The 21,803-nt window shown below is 40.1% G+C and overlaps 1 long non-coding RNA gene across 1 annotated transcript; it reads right to left on the reverse strand.

The window, feature by feature from the left end:
* Positions 1-6,408: 6,408 nt before the first annotated feature.
* On the reverse strand, positions 6,409-18,355 carry LOC133821149 (uncharacterized). The gene is made up of 3 exons (XR_009887339.1): positions 18,027-18,355; positions 6,758-6,868; positions 6,409-6,641 (listed from the first exon to the last, which is right to left on the reverse strand). It is a non-coding gene; the product is annotated as an uncharacterized LOC133821149 (long non-coding RNA).
* Between the last annotated feature and the right edge of the window lie 3,448 nt (positions 18,356-21,803).

Raw genomic sequence — 21,803 nt, forward strand, 5'->3', positions numbered from 1 at the left:
ACGCCATGAAGGCCTAGATCGATGCATTTAACTAGTTTGTCCAGCAGCTGGTAGGGAGCCAGACATCCCACATCGAGTATGATCGGAGAAGAGGCACTCCATTCATACAAAGAATAGCTATGGTAGAAACCCCTAGCAAATTCAAGATGCCAGTACTACCCAATTTCGATGGATATGGGGACCCGGTATCTCACATGAATAAGTTCGAGATACAGATGGACATCCAGAAGGTGTCAGATGATGCTCGCTGTAGGACCTTTCCGGCCACCCTATCTGACACCGCTCAGGAGTAGTTTTTTAAATTCCCTCCTGCTAGTATAGTACCATGGGAAATGTTCGTAAAGGAATTCTATGGGCGATTCTATGCTGGTCGTGTTCACCCGACTGAAGCCAACTAGCTGGTTGAGATACGCCAGAAGGAGGGAGAATCCTTGAAGGAGTATGTCCAATGTTTTATGTGAGCTGTAGCTGGAGCTAAAATAGTTGGTGATGAAGGGAAAATGATGGCCCTTACTGCTAGAGTGAGGCGCCATTCTCCCCTCTGAAATAGTTTGAGAAAGAATAAGGTGAAGAGTACCCAGGAATTCCTTAATCGAGCAGACTGGTACATTAAGCTCGAAGAGGCGATTGCCAATGAAGGGAAGTCGCCTACAAAAGACAATAGACTAAAGGAAGATCCCGCTAAAGTCGCCAACGAGTCGGATAAACCCAATGGCAACGGCAAAGGCAATGGGAGCGAGAAAATGGTGGAAACAGGGTGAACAATGAATCGTCGACATCCAAGAACTAGCGCCCTAAGGGCAACAGATACGAGCCAAGATTCACCAACTACACGGCCCTTGTCAAGAGCAGAGCGGAGGTGTACCAGGCGACCAGCTCCAATGTCCCTTACAAGCGACCAGTGCCAATAAGGAATGATATCTTCAAGAGGGATACAACGAAATTTTATTGTTTCCACATTGACTATGGTCATGACACCAATGAGTGTAACTAGCTGAAAGATGAGATTAAGTTCCTTACTAGATAGGGACACCTGAGGAGATACGTACGAGCCACGGGAGGTTCTCAACGAGAAGCTCAAGTAGGCAACGAGCAGGTGCCTGTACACCAACGCTCGCCACCTTTACAGTCAGCTTCTTTGGAAGGTACATTGCTAACCATTTGTGGTGGCCCACACCTTGTAGGAGATAGTGGGAAGGCAAGGGAGCGATACGCTCGGACCTTACGCCACGACCAGGACATCGAGATGCTGAATGTGGAGGAGCGAACTTCCAAAAAGGCAAGAGCTAACAACTTTCTCTGAGTTTGTCACTCAGCATGTCCAATTTCCTCATTCAGACCCTCTGGTCATGGACGTCCAGATAGCCAACATAATGGTCAAAAGGGTGTTAGTTTACATAGGGGAGCTCAGTAAACATCTTGTACAAGTCTTCATTAGAAAGAATGAAGTTTTCAATGAAGGACTTAGAGCCACGCAACCAAACCATTTATGGTTTTTCTGGCAAAGGGCTTGCGCCAACAGGATCGATTAGGCTTCCGATTATAGCAAGAACTGCGCCTGTGAACAATAAAATGAAACCTGGTGGAATTTTTGAAGAAGAACTAGGAAGTCTTTTCCTGGTCGCATAAAGACATGGTTGGAATTGACCCAACAGCTATCAGCCATGTTCTGAACATAGATAAAAGCTTTTCACCAGTACAACAGAAAAGAAGACTCCTCAACAAAGAAAAATCGAAAGCTTTAAAAGAAGAAGTCGAGAAGCTAAAAGAGAACGGTTCATTAGGTAGCATTTTATCCATCGTGGGTCTCTAATCCCTTACTAGTACCCAAGCCGAATGGAAAATGGAGAACATGCATGAATTTCAAAGACCTTAATAAAGCTTGCTCGAAAAATTGTTTCCCGCTCCCAAGGATCGACCAGCTGGTCGATTCCACTGATGAGGATGCATACTATTACAAAGTATGCACCCACCTGATGAGGATCACACTAGCTTTCGGACTGATACAGGGTTTACTTACAAAGTAATGCCCTTTGGTTTGAAAAACGTTGGTGCGATTTACCAACAATTAGTCAATCACATGTTCAAAGAGCTGATCAGTACAAACATGGAAGTATATGTTGATGACATACTGGTTAAGTCGAAGAAGGCAAAAGAACACACAGGGGACCTGCAAGAGAGCTTCAACGTCTTGAACAAATATCTGATGAAGCTGAATCCCTTCAAGTGTTCCTTTGGAGTTGGATCAGGGAAATTTTTGGGATTGATAGTGAACTCGTGAGGTATTGAAGCTAATCTCGAAAAGATCAAAGCCCTGGTCGATATGAAATCGCCAACAAAGATAATAGATGTTCAAAGTTTAACTGGGAGGATCGCTGCTCTATGTAGAATTATCTCCAAATCGACGGAAAAGTGCATCCCATTTTTTAATCTACTCAGGGGGAATAAGAAATTTGAGTGGACAGAGGAGTGCGAGTAGGATTTCCAGGCTTTAAAGTCTCATATGTCGCAGCCACCAATCCTATCTAAGCCAGTTGAAAAAGAAACTTTGTTCATCTATTTGGCGATCACAGAATATGTTGCTAGTGCTGTCTTGGTAAGAGAGGAGGAAAGTGTGCAAAAAGTTGTATATTATATAAGAAAAAGGCTAATAGGAGCAGAACTGCGGTATCTGCCCATTGAAAAATTATCCTACTGCTTGATCATAGCCTCTAGAAAGTTGCGGCCATATTTTCAATCTCACCCCATCACAGTACTAACCGACCAATCCCTACAACATGTTCTGCAGAAACCAGAAGCCGCTGGTCGATTATTGAAATGGGCAGTTGAACTTGGGTAGTTTGAAATTTCTTATTCACCACAAGCAGCAGTGAAAGGACAAGCTCTAGCTGACTTTGTCGCAGAGCTCACTGGGCTTCCAAATAGTGAACAAGCAGAAGATCCTGATCCTCAAAGCCAAACTCCCTCTTGGAAGTTATTTACAGACGACTCTTCTAACGAGCACCACGCTGGAGATGGAGTAATTTTAGTAATGCCTGAAGGACATCGATTCCACTACGCAATCAGATTTGACTTCATAGCATCCAATAACGAAGCCGAGTATGAAGCACTGCTCGCAGGTTTAAGATTAGCCAAGGACATGAACATAAAGTCACTTGAAATCTATAGTGACTCCCAGTTGGTGGTTGATCAAATTACTGGAGAATATCAAGCTCGGGGTTTGAAGATGGTTGCTTACTTGAACAAAGCAAAGGATCTGTTAGCGCAATTTGAAAAATATACTCTCCAGCAAGTACCTCCCGACCATAACTAAAACGTTGATGCTTTGGCCAAACTAGCACGCGCAAAGGATGCTAACACCCTGAATATAGTGCATATTGAATGTCTGTCTGCACCAAGCATCAAAGCAGAAGAAGCCTCTCAGGTAATTCAGGCAGCAGACACGAGGATGGCACCTTTCATTGAGTACTTGACGCATGGAACACTACCACCGGATAGAAACCAAGCAAGAACCTTTCAAAGGCAGGTTGCTCAGTTGATCTTGGTCGACGAAATTCTATACAAAAGAGGGTACTCAATGCCACTCCTAAAGTGTGTTTCGAAAGAAAAGGCCAAAGAGTTAATGCAAGTGGTCCATGAAGGATTTTGTGGGGATCATGTTGGGAGGCAGAGTTTATCGAAAAGATCCTAAGGCAGCGATACTTCTGGCCAATGATGAATGAAGACTCATTGGACTTTGTTCGAAGATGCGATAAGTGTCAGCGATTCTCCATGATTCCGCGAGCTACCCCTAACGAGTTAAAGCAGATGCAAAGTCTATGGCCATTCATAGTATGGGGAATAGATTTTATTGGATCTTTGCCCACAGGAAAAGGAAATATCAAATATGCCGTGGTAGCTGTTGATTACTTCACGAAGTGGGTCGAAGTTGAACCTCTTGCAACCATAACGACCAAGAAAGTGCTGGATTTTGTGGTAAAAAAACATAGTGTGTCTCTATGGATTGCCAAGAAAAATTGTCTCAAACAATGGCACACAGTTTAATAGTGATCTATTCATGGCTTTTTGCAAAAGGCACAGGATTATCAAAAACTTCTCTTCAGTAGCTCATCCGCAGGAAAAGGCTTGAGGAAGCAAAAGGGGCCTGGCTAGAACAGCTGCCTGAAGTCCTCTGGTCGTACAGAACGTCACATAGAATAGCAATAGGTAATACTCCATTTTCCTTGGCATATGGATACGAAGCTATGGTTCCTGTCGAGTTGGATCCGCCATCGCATCGAAGGATGTCATACGATCAAGATGCCAATAGTCAATTATTGATGGAATCTTTGGATTTGGTAGATGAAAGACGCGAGCAAGCCCAACTCTGAGTAGCAGCTTACCAAAAAAAGGTCACCCAGTATTTCAACTCTAAAGTACGTGAAAGAAAATTAAATGTGGGAGATCTAGTACTTAGAAGAGTTTTTCTTAATACCCGCGATCAAGCTACTGGAGTACTTAGACCTAATTGGGATGGACCATACCAAATCAAAGAAGTCCTCCATCCAGGAACCTATCAACTTGCTCGCTTAAATGGAGTCTCATTCCTCATATTTGAATGGAGAACACCTCCGCAAGTACTATCAATAAACAATTCTTCTTAAAGAATTGGCTTGTATTAATTTTACTTTTTACAAGTTTATGAACAAGGGTTAGTCAATCATGTGACTGATCGCTTATAAGTGTAAGATCAAATTTTTTATCACTCGTATAGACATGACTGTCCATCTATTATGAGAAATAAAAGGGGTTGTGCACAGCTGGTCAATCTTGTCAATTATTGATTTTATTACAAGTATTTGCTCATTACGTGTGTTGTTTTGCTATATTATCATTTTTCATATATCTTTATTATGAGCAGTAATGTTCGAATAGGTCTTGGTCAAGGCAAGTGACTGAGGACCTTAAGCTCCTCAATCAATTGGGGGCATATACGACATCTAGCAAGCAAAGCATATCAATAAGTATATGTAAACACACGAGCAAAATAAGTTAAAGCATGTTAGGGAACTTAGAGTATTTTTCAAAATTTTGTTTAAATTTTTTTAAATCAAACCAAAGTGTTATTCTATGTTTAGTCATGCGAACAGATATTATAATCAAATGAAAATATTATAATATCAAAAGAGAAATCATTTACACCGCGAGCAGTTACCGTTCAGATGTAATTATCAATTAAAAGGAAAAGCTGCCCGTGCAATAATAAAAATATAAATTGTCTTGACACTACGAACTGAGGTTTGTGTGTCTTAAATTACAAAGTTAAATAAAAATAGGTAAATTTATGAAGCATGAGGGTATTGAGGAGTTTGTTGGTCGACAGAGGCCCCAATTTCCTCTTCCACGCCATCAATGTCCGCAGCCAAGGAGATTTCGAGGGAGGCTGGGACTTTCGCTCTCTCCTCCTCTTCAAGGTGAGCAAGGCACCTGTTTATCTCAGATTGCCTTATACACTCTAAGAGATAGCTGAAGTCTGCCTCGCAGTTATGCTTCCAAAACGAATAGAAGCATTTGAAAGTAGCTCCCTTGTACCTCTCCAAGTTGTTGGCATTGGTATCCTCGAGCTCTTTGATGCGCTCCTCCAACCACTCAGTCTCTTTTCTGCTTATGACCATATCATCTAGGAGCTTGGTGGCTTCCCTGTAATTAAGTACAAAAGCCTCCTTATACTTATCTTTTTCTCCAATGGCTTTGGCCAGGGCAGCCTTGAACTGGTCCAGTTCTTCGGCTAGTTTGCCTTCTGTTTGAGCAGTTCAACGTTTGTCTTCTCAGCTGCTTCGAGTTGCTCGATATATTTGGCCTCAGCCGTCTTGGGCTCCTCAGTGTGTCTAACCTCGGACACTTTAAGTTGAGCGATTAAGGCTCCCGAGCGGCGCCAGCTAGCGGTCATAGTTAGAACTCCATGCGATCAGAAAAAATATAAATTGTTAGTGGAGAATGACAAGATAAACAAATGAAGCTCAGCATGAAATGGCAACTTACGCTGATGACTTCGTTCAGCGCACAGTTAATTATCTAGCCGGTCTCCATGGAGTCAGTAACGATGATGGCCTCTCGGCTACGCTAGTGCCTCGATAGTTCACTACTACAAAAAAGGTTTTCTAGGACTAGCATTGTGAGTCCTCTATTTGAGAGCCTTAAAAACTAAGCTTTTTGCGAGTCCTAAAAAATCTGTGCGAGTCCTAAAAAATCTGGTTGAGTGCCTATAATTAAGTTTTCAGGATTTGCTTTGCGAGTCCTAAAAACTTAATTATAGGCACTCAACCAGATTTTTTAGGACTCGCGGGTAATTTTTTAGGACTCGCTTTGCATGCCCTTAAAAGTAATTTTTTTTTTTTAAAAATACAGCTACAATTTTAATTTTGATTTAAAAATATATATCCATTTGATTGTCGAATATGTATCAAAAGAATTTTGAAAAAAAAATACTAAAAAAATGGCAAAAAAATTTTACGAAATAAATTTAAAATTTCTAAACATGTATTGTAATTAGCTAGCTATAATATCATTCATTTTGCTCTAACCAATTGTAAATATGACATTGCCCATTCTTCTCTAACTTGGTCAATTTCTTGAGTAGTATATGGTTTGTCGGAGGTGAACTGAAAAAAAAAAAGAAAACAAAAATTTAATTATAATTATATTAGTGGTAATAAATTCAAAGCATATATAAAAATTGTACTAGATTAATACTATGTAGTTGTATATTGTTTATTACCTGTTTCGACAAGAAATTCTTGATATGAGGGGCATTGATAAGTACATTCTTCATCATCCTCATAACGTAATGACTATTGAATCCAATGAAGTTCACCTGTCATTCTAGTTACTATAGAAGAGAAATAAAGAGCTAGTATCAATCACTAACAAAAAACATGAAATACTTTATAAGGATCTACATTCTAACACATTCCAAATAATATGGGGATAATTGTCAATAACACTTACTTGTAACCAAAATATGAAAAAATTACATCCCGGTTTCCAACAAAATGCCAATGCATGAAAACAGACATAGGAACCACAATGCATGCCAATACATCCCGGTTTAATACTACTAGGCATTTGGCACCTTAAATTTAGAGCATCATTCCATCACAAAATGCCAAGAATCCATCAAATACGAAGCCCTTAAACATAAATCCCAGCTACATCGACACGTAACACAGGAAAGATTAAAGCCACTGATTTCATTGATTTCAACAATACTAATGGTTTGTTAATAATAATGATTTGTGTTTATATGCATTGATTTCAACAATACTAGAAAGAAGAATAAATGTAAGACATAAGTTACTTTAGCTTCATCATTATTCCACTTAAACTAAACAAAGCAAACACTTCAAGAAATTTCCTTGATGTGATCAAATATAGATCCTTGATCTCTCCTATCTTGGTATATATACTAATAATGAATGATCTCATAATATTACCTAATCAAATCCAAATCCAATTTTTTTTATTATGTTTTTACCATGCAATACATGAAATCATCAAAATTTTATAAAAAATCGGATCCAAATCACAACGAGTGATTTGGATTTTAAGATCCAATCAATCACATATATACCAACTAGAATGTGATTACCAAATTTAATGTAATAGTAAAATAATAAAATAATTCTAAATTTTTAATAGGACAAAGATATAAATTTTTGGTATCATATAATTTCACTCACATATATACTTAGTATCTTATTATCAAATTTTGTACACAACTTAAAACAATAATTAATATATAAGTATGCAAACATATGTAATCAATCCAAAAAAATTAATATATACTAAATCGACTCTTTTAAGGCTCAGATTAAGCAAATTTTGTGATTAGTAGCAAAATTGAAATTCAACTTAATTATTAATTAGACGGTCAAATGTTAAATATCGGGATCACAAATTTATCATTGTGGCAGTTATCATTTTCATATTTCCACACAAAACTAAGTACAAAAAAATATATAGAAAATCAGGCAACATATTCCCTAATTTACTAGCCTAGCCATCTGTCACAATCAACACCAACATGTCAAATAAATCAAACAGCACATGTAATGCCCCGGATTCCCTATTGTGGTTAATGGCTGGATTAGTAGGCTGGGAGGGCCATAACTGTTTAATTATGCCATTAAATGTGTTTATGCATGTTTATGAGAATTATATTATCATATGATGTTAAATGCATGCATGTGAGTCCACATGTGTTTACAGGGGTATTCTGGTAATTTGGCCCGTTGAGGGTATAATTGAATACTTGTTTGTATGATAATGATATATTGTGAGACCACATTATAATGTGGATTGGTTCGAGTATTCCGACATGAGACGATCTTTAAACATGATTTATCAGTTTGGTCATAACAGGTTTGAGCTCGGGGCTCGGGGTGAGTCTCGGGGTGAATTTAAAGGTTATAGCGTTACCAGGGATTTTAGGGTAACAGGTTATGAAATATTGGTGTTCGAGGATATTGAGATTAGCGGGAATTGGGAAGCGTTAATTATGATTAACGGGTTAAGCTAGAAGTACCAATTTTGCCCTTGGGGTGACTTTAGAGGCTTAAGATGACATAAGGGAATTTTGGTCATTTTAGGGAGGATTTATATGATGTTTAGTGGTTGAAGGCTGTAGAATAAAACAGAACAAAAACAGGGGTTTGCCTCTCCCTTACCCGTACCTCATCTCCTTCATTGCTCCTTTGGTGGTTTTGTGTTCTTGGTGATAATTCAAGCTAGGGAAACTTAAGGGCTGGGTTGGAGACTTGTGTTAGCTTGTGTGGAAGGTTCAAGACAAGTTTCAAGGTGAGTTTTGCCATTAATCACAGCTGGTACTCTGTTTTTGTTTATAGTTTTCAATTCATGTTCTTGATGTGGGAAGTATGAATCAAAGGAGGTTTTTGGTGTTATTTGATTGGGGTTTGGTGTGAGTGAGATAAGGATGTTGTAAGGGGGTTTAATTACATGTTTGGAGGAGGTTTTATGATGGTTTGAGAGGCTGGTTTGAGAGAAAAACGCACAGGGGGAAAATCTGGTTCGTGCGTGGGCTAGTTGTTGAACTGGGCTGGGTGCCGCGGCACAGCTTTTGTGTGCCGCGGCCCATAAGGCCAAACTTTGCTAAAAGTGGTTTTTAGCTTAGGGATTCAAACCATAGGCCTCGGGGTTGGACCTAGTACCCGGTTGGGTAGTTTTTGAGGTCTCGGGGGCTGGGATTTGGTTTGGGAACCCTCAGTTATCATTTTTATTGATGAATCCTATATTTTGGTTATGACCAGGTGACCGTCGAGGAATTTAAAGATTGATCGTTCTCAGGGGTCGTCCATATAATTATTTTCACTCGAACCAGAGGTAAGAAAACAGTGTAAGAATATAGTTGCACCCTGTATAGATATATGGCATGTTTGGTTTGATATTTGAGGCATGCTGGTTGATATGTGTGGACATGGATTGCATATTAAATTCTATTGAACGCTAATTACCTGCTTGAGACACTGACTAGTCAGGGACCGACTCTAAAGTCGAGAATCATGCATTGAATGGCTCTATAGCATTAATGCCAGACTGACCCTAGGGTCGAGAAACTTACAAGCGCTTGCCTGGTCTACGACCAGATGATTATAGCCAAGGTATATGACCCCGGTGACTGTCTGTCACAAGGCTAAGGGACGTTGTCCATAGTTTCGACTCTAGAGTCGTGAGGAAGGTTATGTTGGTGACCAATTACCATGCACCTGTCCTGATCAAGCTTATGAAAGAAATCACCTATCAGTTAAGCCCTGGTGACCCTATCGTCACATGGCTAGAGGGAGCGATGCTCATTACTGTGACTTTTGGCTATTGTCACCTGTTTGTGGGACTGATAGTCCTGAGTGGTTATTATGAATGTTGTTGATATTATATCATGTTTTATTATGTTTTCTTGCTGGGCCTTGGCTCATGGGTGCTTTGTGGTGCAGGTAAAGGAAAGGAAAAGCTTGGCCAGCCTTGAGTGGAGAGCTTGGGCGATGTAATGTACATACAGGGCCGCTTGATCGCCACGGTCAAGGAGTTCTCAGAGGGACTAGGGGTTTACCCTATTTTTGCCGCTTAGGCCGGCAGGGATTGTATATATGAACTGTAGCAACTCTTTTGTAACATGAACTACTTGTAAACATTTTAAAAAGGCTCATGAGCAGTTTATTTACATAATGAAAAGTGCCCTTTCCTTTTTACTAGTTTTACACCTTAACCTGTTAACGACACTTAGATCACGTTTTTAGCCAAAGGACTCGGGTAGCGGGTCAAATTTCTGGTTCACCATTCTCCGTAACTGTTCTGGAGTAGCCAGAGCGTTACAACTTGGTATCAGAGCAATGCCAAGGTTAGGGTTCCTGTAGACTGGCTGGGTATGTACACACATCACCGAAGACAAGCTCGACTCACGGTTTGGTAACTATTTATGTGGTTACATGTATAATTGTGTAAATGTGATATATATGCTTTACCTGTGTGCATGAGATATTATGTTGAGCCTGTGGCCTGAAATATCATATCTTCAGCAAATGTGTACTGAGTAGTACTGATATTGCTGGCACCTGCTTATTAGTATGGTTGTTTATGAGTTATTATGTGATCATGCTGAGTGCTGAATGCTATGAACATGTATCTGATTGTGAATATTGAATGACTGTGGAACGTGGTAATTGTCTGTTGTTCTTGGACCGTAAGGCGGTAAGAGGTTTAGTTATTACTACCTGACTGGCCGTATTGATTATTGTTTCAATAAGGTATCAGTGACAGAATGAACCCAGAACAGACAGGCTTTTCGGCTGGCCAGAATGGTCAGGGTCAGAATAATGACAGCAGTTAGGGTCAAGTGAATGACCAATCTCAGGTTCCATAGCCAGCACCTGCAAACTGGCAGCAGTTGTTTAATGATTTGCAGGCTATAGTGTTGAAACAGGGAGAGGAGCTTCGTCTCCTAAGACAGCAACAAGTGCCAGTGGTAGCCAGTGTTGCAGAGGCACCTTCTATGTCGGTGCCAGTTATTGGGCCACTGCCTGGGGTTGAAAACAGATTGGAACCTCTTTATGAGCGGTTCAGGAAACAACAACCTCCTGTGTTTGAAGGCAGTGCCGATCCTACCAAAGCTGAACAATGGATGAGCATGCTTACCACTATGCTTGACTTTATGAGGGTAGTTGGTAATGAGAGGGTGGCCTGTGCTGCCTATATGTTTCGGGAAGATGCCCGGATTTGGTGGGAAGTGGTTGGCCAGACCAAGGATGTTAATATCTTGAGCTGGGAGGAATTTCAGACCCTGTTCAATGAAAAGTATTACAATGACGCCATTAGAGCGGCGAAGGCTGATGAATTTATGAGGCTACTTCAGGGAAACTTATCAGTGACCGAGTATGCCTTAAGGTTTGACCGTTTGGCTAAGTTTTCCAAGGAGCTGGTGCCCACTGATGGGACCAGGAGAGAGCGTTTCCTACAGGGGCTACAGCCTAGGTTAGCCCGAGATGTGCGCATCACCACTGTGGCAGGAGTGACTACTTATGCACAGGTGGTGGAGAAGGCACTTACAGCTGAAACTGTAGAGATTAAGATCTGGCGTGAGAATGCGGCCAGAAGGGATTTCAGGAGGCCAGGTCCTCCATTTATGGGTTCTGGTAGGGGTGTTGGCCCCAGTGATCAGAAGAGGAAGGTTCCTGACACCTTCCCAGTTCCAGGTCCTGACAGGAGACCTCGTGGTGTTACAATGGGTCGTCCTGGGGGCAGTGAGGCTGGAAGTCCTATCCTGAGTGTCCTAGATGCAAGAGGCATCACTTGGGAGAGTGTAAGGCAAGGGCCTGCTTCTCTTGTGGAGCAGTGGGTCATCTGAAAAAGGATTGCCCTAAGGCAAGAAAGGAAGAGCCCAGGAAGGCAGACAGCTCGGCCCCAGCGCGAGTGTTTGCATTGACTCAAGCAGAAGCTGAGGCTTCCCCCTCAGTTGTTACAGGTCAGCTTCTTAGTGCAGGAACTGTTTATAATGTATTGATTGACTCAGGTGCTACGCATTCCTTTGTTGCTAGTAGCGTTATTGATAGATTGTGTAGACCTTGTGATTTCCATGCTGTGGGGTTTGGTACTTTGTTACCCACTGGGGAGCTGGTTGTATCCAGGAGGTGGGTCAGATCTTTGCCAGTGATAGTGGAGGGCAGAGAGTTGTCAGTGGATCTTATAGAGTTGGTTATGACTGACTTTGATATGATACTGGGAATGGACTGGTTAGCCAAGTATGGGGCAACCATTGATTGCAGAAGGAAGATGGTCACCTTTGAGCCTGAGGGTGAGGATCCTTTTGTATTTGTTGGTACTGTGCATGGACCCCGTATTCCTATAATTTCTGTATTGAGGGCTAGGGATTTATTGCAAGAGGGTTGCATTGGATTCTTAGCCAGTGTGGTTGATACCACTAAGGTTGTGCCAGTGAGACCAGAGGATACTAGACTTGTGTGTGAGTTTCTGGATGTGTTTCCAGAGGATTTTATAGGGTTGCCACCACATAGAGAGATTGAGTTCGTTATAGAACTGGCCCCAGGAATGGAGCCAGTGTCTAGAGCACCATACAGGATGGCCCCAGCTGAGTTGAAAGAATTAAAGGTACAGCTGCAAGAGCTGTTGGATTTGGGTTTTATCAGACCTAGCTTTTCACCTTGGGGAGCGCCAGTTCTATTCGTGAAGAAGAAAGATGGTTCTCTGAGGATGTGCATAGATTACAGGGAACTGAATAAGCTGACAATTAAGAACCGGTATCCTTTGCCAAGGATAGACGATCTGTTTGATCAGTTGCAGGGTAAGACGATATTCTCTAAGATTGACCTTCGTTCTGGTTATCATCAGTTGAGGGTTAAGGAGGGAGACATACCGAAGACCGCTTTTCGCACTAGGTATGGGCATTATGAGTTTCTAGTTATGTCATTTGGATTGACTAATGCCCCTGCCGCTTTCATGGACATGATGAACAGGGTGTTCAAAGATTATTTGGACCAGTTTGTGATCATCTTTATCGATGATATTCTGGTATATTCTCAGACTGAGTCAGAGCATGAGCATCATCTGAGGTTGGTTCTACAGAGGTTGAGGGAACACAGATTGTTTGCAAAGTTCAAGAAATGTGAATTCTGGTTGTCTCAGGTGTCCTTCCTTGGGCACATTGTCAGTAAGGAGGGGATTAAAGTGGATCCATCAAAGATTGAAGTGGTCAGAGATTGGCCAAGGCCAAAGAATGCTTCTGAGGTTAGAATTTTCCTTGGATTGGCAGGGTATTACAGACGTTTTGTGGAGGGGTTCTCAAAGATTACTACTTCGTTGACTGAGTTGACACGCAAGGGTCAGAAGTTTGTGTGGTCAGACAAATGTGAGAACAGCTTCCAAGAGTTGAAACAGAGATTGATTACAGCTCCAGTTCTGAGTCTTCCTATAGACCAGGAGAAGTTTGTGATATACTGTGATGCTTCTCATCAGGGCTTGGGCTGTGTTTTGATGCAATCAGAGAGAGTTATAGCCTATGCTTCTCGTCAGCTGAAGGAGTATGAGAAAAGGTATCCTACTCATGACTTAGAGTTGGCAGCGGTGGTTTTTGCTTTAAATATTTGGAGGCACTATCTCTACGGAGAGAAGTGTGAGATTTATACAGACCACAAGAGCCTGAAGTACTTCTTCACCCAGAAGGACTTGAACATGAGGCAAAGGCATTGGCTGGAATTAGTGAAAGATTAAGATTGTGAAATTTTGTATCACCCAGGGAAAGCCAACGTGGTAGCTGATGCTTTAAGTCGGAAGGGTCCGGGACAGATTCATGGTATTAGACTGATAGCCAGAGAGTTAGCTGATGATATGACCAGAGCTGGTATAGAGTTGCTGGTGGGCCAGTTGGCCAATGTTACGCTACAGTCTACGCTGCTAGAGAGGATTAAAGAGGGTCAGTTGAGTGATCCACAGCTGATCAAGATTAGAGAGGATGTCTTGGCTGGAGCATCCAGGGATTATACAGTGTCTGATTTGGGGTTATTGAGATACAGGGACGGATATGTGTTCCGTTAGACACTGCGTTGAGGCGGGAGATTCTGGACGAATCTCATACTACACCTTACTCTTTGCATCCAGGCACCACGAAGATGTACCAGGATGTAAGATCATTGTACTGGTGGCCAGGGATGAAGAGAGATGTAGTGGAATATGTGACTAAGTGCTTGACATGTCAACAGGTCAAGGCTGAGCATCAGAGGCCGGCAGGGTTACTGAGCCTCTGGATATCCCAGAGTGGAAGTGGGAAGACATCACAATGGACTTTGTGGTGGGCTTGCCTAGGACAGTTGGTCAGCACGATTCCATTTGGGTGATAGTGGATCGCTATACCAAGTCAGCTCACTTTCTACCAGTGAGGACTACTTATACTGTTGACCAGTATGCAGATCTCTATGTGAGAGAGATCGTGCGCCTCCATGGAGCTCCTAGGTCGATCGTGTCGGATCAGGACCCTACATTCACTTCCAAGTTCTGGAAAAGTTTACAGACGGCCATGGGAACACGACTGAAGTTCAGTACAGCTTATCATCCTCAGACAGATGGGCAATCTGAGAGGACGATCCAGATATTAGAAGACATGCTGCGGGCATGTGTACTGGACTTTGGTGGATCATGGAGTAAGTATCTGCCTTTGATAGAATTCTCCTATAACAACAGTTATCAGTCTACCATTGGTGTTGCAACTTACGAGATGCTATATGGTAGGAAGTGTAGGTCTCCCATTCATTGGGATGAGACAGGTGAAAGGAGATACTTAGGTCCTGAGGCGGTTCAGAGGACCAGTGAGGCTATTGACAAGATAAGAGCTCGGATGCTTACTTCTCAGAGTAGACAGATGAGCTATGCAGATCCCAAGCGCAGGAACATGGAGTTCCAGGTAGGAGACTATGTCTTCCTTAGAGTCTCGCCATGGAAAGGGGTGAGAAGGTTTGGGAAGAAAGGCAAGCTGAGTCCCAGGTTTGTAGGTCCATTTGAGATCCTGGAGAGGATTGGTCAAGTGGCTTACAGGCTAGCTTTGCCTCTGGCGTTGTCGGCTGTGCATAATGTATTCCATGTATCCGCTCTTCGGAGGTATGTATCTGATGAGAGTCATGTTTTGAGTTATGAGGATCTGGAGCTTGAACCAGATCTCTCATTTGAGGAGCAGCCTTTTCAGATACTTGATCAGAAGGATAAAGTCCTCAGGAATAAGACAATACCCTTGGTTAAGGTGTTGTGGAGGAACAGCAAGGTCGAGGAGGCGACCTGGGAGCTGGAGTCTGATATGCAGAGTCAGTATCCCGAGCTGTTCATATAAATTATGAGGACGAAATTTCTGTAAGGAGGGGATAGTTGTAATGCCCCGGATTCCCTATTGTGGTTAATGGCTGGATTAGTAGGCCGGGAGGGCCATAACTGTTTAATTATGCCATTAAATGTGTTTATGCATGTTTATGAGAATTATATTATCATATGATGTTAAATGCATGCATGTGAGTCCACATGTGTTTACAGGGGTATTCTGGTAATTTGGCCCGTTGAGGGTATAATTGAATACTTGTTTGTATGATAATGATATATTGTGAGACCACATTATAATGTGGATTGGTTCGAGTATTCCGACATGAGACGATCTTTAAACATGATTTATCGGTTTGGTCATAACAGGTTTGAGCTCGGGGCTCGGGGTGAGTCTCGGGGTGAATTTAAAGGTTATAGCGTTACCAGGGATTTTAGGGTAACGGGTTATGAAATATTGGTGTTCGAGGATATTGAGATTAGCGGGAATTGGGAAGCGTTAATTATGATTAACGGGTTAAGCTAGAAGTACCAATTTTGCCCTTGGGGTGACTTTAGAGGCTTAAGATGACATAAGGGCATTTTGGTCATTTTAGGGAGGATTTATATGATGTTTAGTGGTTGAAGGCTGTAGAATAAAACAGAACAAAAACAGGGGTTTGCCTCTCCCTTACCCGTACCTCATCTCCTTCATTGCTCCTTTGGTGGTTTTGTGTTCTTGGTGATAATTCAAGCTAGGGAAACTTAAGGGCTGGGTTGGAGACTTGTGTTAGCTTGTGTGGAAGGTTCAAGACAAGTTTCAAGGTGAGTTTTGCCATTAATCACAGCTGGTACTCTGTTTTTGTTTATAGTTTTCAATTCATGTTCTTGATGTGGGAAGTATGAATCAAAGGAGGTTTTTGGTGTTATTTGATTGGGGTTTGGTGTGAGTGAGATAAGGATGTTGTAAGGGGGTTTAATTACATGTTTGGAGGAGGTTTTATGATGGTTTGAGAGGCTGGTTTGAGAGAAAAACGCACAGGGGGAAAATCTGGTTCGTGCGTGGGCTAGTTGTTGAACTGGGCTGGGTGCCGCGGCACAGCTTTTGTGTGCCGCGGCCCATAAGGCCAAACTTTGCTAAAAGTGGTTTTTAGCTTAGGGATTCAAACCATAGGCCTCGGGGTTGGACCTAGTACCCGGTTGGGTAGTTTTTGAGGTCTCGGGGGCTGGGATTTGGTTTGGGAACCCTCAGTTATCATTTTTATTGATGAATCCTATATTTTGGTTATGACCAGGTGACCGTCGAGGAATTTAAAGATTGATCGTTCTCAGGGGTCGTCCATATAATTATTTTCACTCGAACCAGAGGTAAGAAAACAGTGTAAGAATATAGTTGCACCCTGTATAGATATATGGCATGTTTGGTTTGATATTTGAGGCATGCTGGTTGATATGTGTGGACATGGATTGCATATTAAATTCTATTGAACGCTAATTACCTGCTTGAGACACTGACTAGTCAGGGACCGACTCTAAAGTCGAGAATCATGCATTGAATGGCTCTATAGCATTAATGCCAGACTGACCCTAGGGTCGAGAAACTTACAAGCGCTTGCCTGGTCTACGACCAGATGATTATAGCCAAGGTATATGACCCCGGTGACTGTCTGTCACAAGGCTAAGGGACGTTGTCCATAGTTTCGACTCTAGAGTCGTGAGGAAGGTTATGTTGGTGACCAATTACCATGCACCTGTCCTGATCAAGCTTATGAAAGAAATCACCTATCAGTTAAGCCCTGGTGACCCTATCGTCACATGGCTAGAGGGAGCGATGCTCATTACTGTGACTTTTGGCTATTGTCACCTGTTTGTGGGACTGATAGTCCTGAGTGGTTATTATGAATGTTGTTGATATTATATCATGTTTTATTATGTTTTCTTGCTGGGCCTTGGCTCATGGGTGCTTTGTGGTGCAGGTAAAGGAAAGGAAAAGCTTGGCCAGCCTTGAGTGGAGAGCTTGGGCGATGTAATGTACATACAGGGCCGCTTGATCGCCACGGTCAAGGAGTTCTCAGAGGGACTAGGGGTTTACCCTATTTTTGCCGCTTAGGCCGGCGGGGATTGTATATATGAACTGTAGCAACTCTTTTGTAACATGAACTACTTGTAAACATTTTAAAAAGGCTCATGAGCAGTTTATTTACTTAATGAAAAGTGCCCTTTCCTTTTTACTGGTTTTACACCTTAACCTGTTAACGACACTTAGATCACGTTTTTAGCCAAAGGACTCGGGTAGCGGGTCAAATTTCTGGTTCACCATTCTCCGTAACTGTTCTGTGGTAGCCAGGGCGTTATAGCACACAGGTTTTCATCCATATATCACCGCAGCACACAAAATTATCAGAACCTACTTCACTAAGACATGCAAGTTCTCAATCTTCTCTTATCACCACAGCACACAGAATTCCCATAACCTACTTCACTACGGATGAATATCTAAGATATTCAAACTCCACTAAGTACAAAAATATTTGACAGATAGCCATAAATAAGAAATCTTAACTTAACAAGGAAACTATTTTTTTATAATTCAAACTCAGATAAGCTCTAATAAAAATCTTTAAAATTTATGAAAGTAAAACTGCAATCAATTTCTAATTACATGAAACATGTTTGGTATTAATTACCTGTTCTACACCTTGAACTGAGGACCTTTCCTTTCTGGAAGCATCACCATGTTCAACTTCAGCAGCTAAACTATCATGGACGTCCACAACATTCTATTAACAGTGGCAAATGTGAGAAGTAAAGGCAGTGAGAATATATACAAAAGCAATTCATAGTGCTTATAATAACAGACCAATTTCAAGCAAAAAAAATATTCTAAATGTTATTGCTGCAGTGCATGAATAAAATCCACAATAGCATGAACTACTAAAAAAGACTCCAGCAATCAAAACCATCACACAAGAAAAAGAAACTGACAATTTATTCTTCCTTATGATACTACAACAAGTAGATGTGGTTGTTTCGCATATGTACATGTAGAAAGAAAAAATTCTAACACTGTACAACTTGACTATAGCTAAGCTCAGGAGGATTGAGTCGACTTAAGAAGCTATATGTGATTGTTTTACAGTAGTACTACTAGTTGTACATTTCATGAAAAATTACATAATCCTCAACAAATTCATGTTATACAGTTACAAAGGAAGCCAAGATATGAATAACAACTAACATTTTTTGCACACAAGTTTCAAATTTTGACTAATATACAGTTTAAAGAGATTACTAATATGGCATGAAAAAGATCACTCATAAAGCCTCCATAGGACATTCCTATCCTTGCCGACATAACTCACTTAAAAATAATAAAATTGTTAATAGAGATTGAGTGTACCAAACTTCAATGGCATGAAGTTTGCATTCTTAGGCTTCACTTTATTTTACCAATCCTTATTTATATTCTACTTTTAGGATTGACTAATTTCTAAAATTACATTCACATGAAGACAAATATTTCAGTACCAGATGTGTAGTTGAGTTGTGCTTAATTATACCTGTTCCATTTCCATACGAAAGATCTAATACTTTGAGCTTTGCTCTCAGAATTTGCATGATCACCGCGAGTAATCCAAAATGCCCTTTCAGGTCTCCAATATGAAAGTTTGCATTAAAATCAAATGAAGTTTGAAACTAATAAACATTAATTTGAAATCTAAGCTCAATTAATTAAACCAGATTTTGTAATCTTACAACTCAGAATTACTTTGGACACTTTAATTAATCTTTCATAAGCATTATTATTACAAGGGAGAGCCAATAATTTTGAAGAAAACTTTGATTTCATGAATATTCAATCACCTGACAACTTGAGCCTAAGTGATGATTGAAAATTAATCAAATTCTTAAGTAATTCTTGTTATTATTACCTTCATGGGAGCTCCAAAGTATTCTTCTTGTTGAAGACGTCAAAATATATACTCATTAAATAAGTATTTAGAATAATGAAGTCAATATATATACCCATCTCCATCAAACCTGCACACAGAGCAAAGGAAACAAAATCAGTGTCCAAATCTGACACCTAATATACAAGTTAGTTTCAAATGATCAAGATGACAACACTCAATTCAAGAGGACTTTATTTTTATATAAAATACAAGGTTGTTTATTGAGTTATTAGTCCTAGGTTTACTAATTTTAGTAAGTTTGGTTAAGTCCTATGTATAATAACCAGATCAGTTTCTTATCTGTAGACTAGCATTTTACATTATTCAAAGTAAGAAAATCATTGAGAGAGTTTTGAAAGCTCAAGACTTGTTGTTACTCTTTTCTCTTTGTTATTGCTTTCAGTTAAGTTAAATCTTTTGTTTCCAACTATCAGATAACCACCTAATAATAGTTTTACATCTGAACTAGTTAATTTATTTATTTATTCTGAAAAATTATTACGCTATGATTTTTCCAATAAGGAGGTTAAATGACAAAAAGAGAAATGTGACCCTTCGAAACAAAATAAACTAAGCTCAAAATCTATCAAAAAAATGGTTTTCAAGAGACCAAAACGTGATGAATAAAATTATTAAAATACCTAAAACCAAAAACAGAAGCACACTGCGAAAACAGAGCAAAACTAAACAAGCACAATTGAGAACAAAACAGTCAGACATATAGTTTATTTTCCATTTCTTTGACCTCATCCTCATCACCTAATAAAAATAGTATTACTTGAATATATAAATTCCTTATAGTTGAAAAATCGAGAGGGAAACACAATGATAGCATTTAATTCAAACAAACACATTAAACAAATTAGAACCTTCTTCCTAATGTCAACAAACTTTATTTCTTTGATATTCTATAGGTTCTGGATTCCAACTTCACCAATAGGCTCAATTAAATACAGTACCAAGACAAAGAAGCAAATTCTTTCCAGTTAACAAGGTAGAGAAACACGAATCCATTATTACTCTATTTTAGTTCTAGTTAGTAATAATATCCCAACAAACAGTAAGGTGGATACGAATATGGAGAATGACACAATGTAATAGCGTTATAAGGATTACAAAAAATATAAACAACATTTGGGGTTTTGGAAAAAAGCAATATTAAATGAGAAAAAAGAAAAAGACTTCAAGCAATGGCTTTGACAGTGGCATTGCCTCCAAAACTTAAAAAATTGGTAACAGCTTTTTTTCACTACCGATAATTTGATTAATACAACTTATAAAATGATCAAAAGAAAAGATGTGTAGATACCAGTGATATCCAGCTAGTGGAACAAACTTGAGACCAACTTGAAGAAACTCTCCATTTAAGCACTCCTGCATATGTATAGTATAGCATATATATACAGTATATACAGACAAGTAGCTACCATGTTATATACTAAGAAAAAGCTCAATATAATAAAGAGAGGCCACGAAAGAGTTATGTAATTATAAATATATATTATATTTAATCATCTAACAATAATAATAACAAAAGGCAGTAGTAATTTGAGCACACAAAAACTAGAATCACTCATAGTTTCATTAAATCATATTCTGTAGTTTCTTTGCATCAATTTCTCAAACACTTGAAGAGCATCAACCATATTAGTTTAAGAGATCCATATGCCCTGGTTTCCTTACACTACTTTCCAGCTCAAGACAAAAAACATCCAAAAGATAAAATCAGAAACTAACCAGAAAATATCCTAGAGTTACAAGAAAATTTTAAGATAAACAAGCAAAAATTTAAATCCCAAATCACACAGCCACCAAGCCAATGAATCCAAAATCTCAAAATACACCAAGCCAAATAATTGGAATACATCAAAGCCTCCAAACAACTTCATACGAAACCTTACAAAACAAAATATATAGGCATTATAAATCTATTCATATATATAATATTTATACATATATTTCTCAAATCTATATACATATGGAAAAAAAAATTGTTAAAGAAAGCATACTTAGAGTAGAGACCACCGTCGCGACCCCTGTGAGGCCACCGCTCCACCAGCTGCGACGACATACCTCTGATTGTTCAATGCCCCCACCGTCGCGACCCCTGCGAGGCCACCGCTCCACCAGCTGGAGGCTTCTGCTCGCGGCAGAGAACGACAACGAAGGGCTCGCGAGGCTGGAGTTTCAGCGGTGTCTGGTACTCCTGATCTGGTGTCTGCACGCCGGCGACCATCAGAGGGCAGCCGTTCGGCCCTAGCAGAGAGAGATGGAGAAATGCAAGTATGGATCGGGTAGGTTGGGAGAGAGAAAAGGATTTTTGGCACTTATATTTTATTTATATATTTATTTATTTTATAAATACAAATAAGAGTATATTATTCAGATAAAAAAAATGTGATATTCCTAATATTATAAAAAATAATTTTAAAAATCAAAACTATACAAATTCTCTTAAAACTTATAATAATTGTTACATAAAATAATTTTATGCTTTTTTACTTAACAACA

This window comes from Humulus lupulus, chromosome 3, assembly GCF_963169125.1.
Source record: "Humulus lupulus chromosome 3, drHumLupu1.1, whole genome shotgun sequence".
NCBI classification, from domain to species: Eukaryota; Viridiplantae; Streptophyta; class Magnoliopsida; order Rosales; family Cannabaceae; genus Humulus; species Humulus lupulus.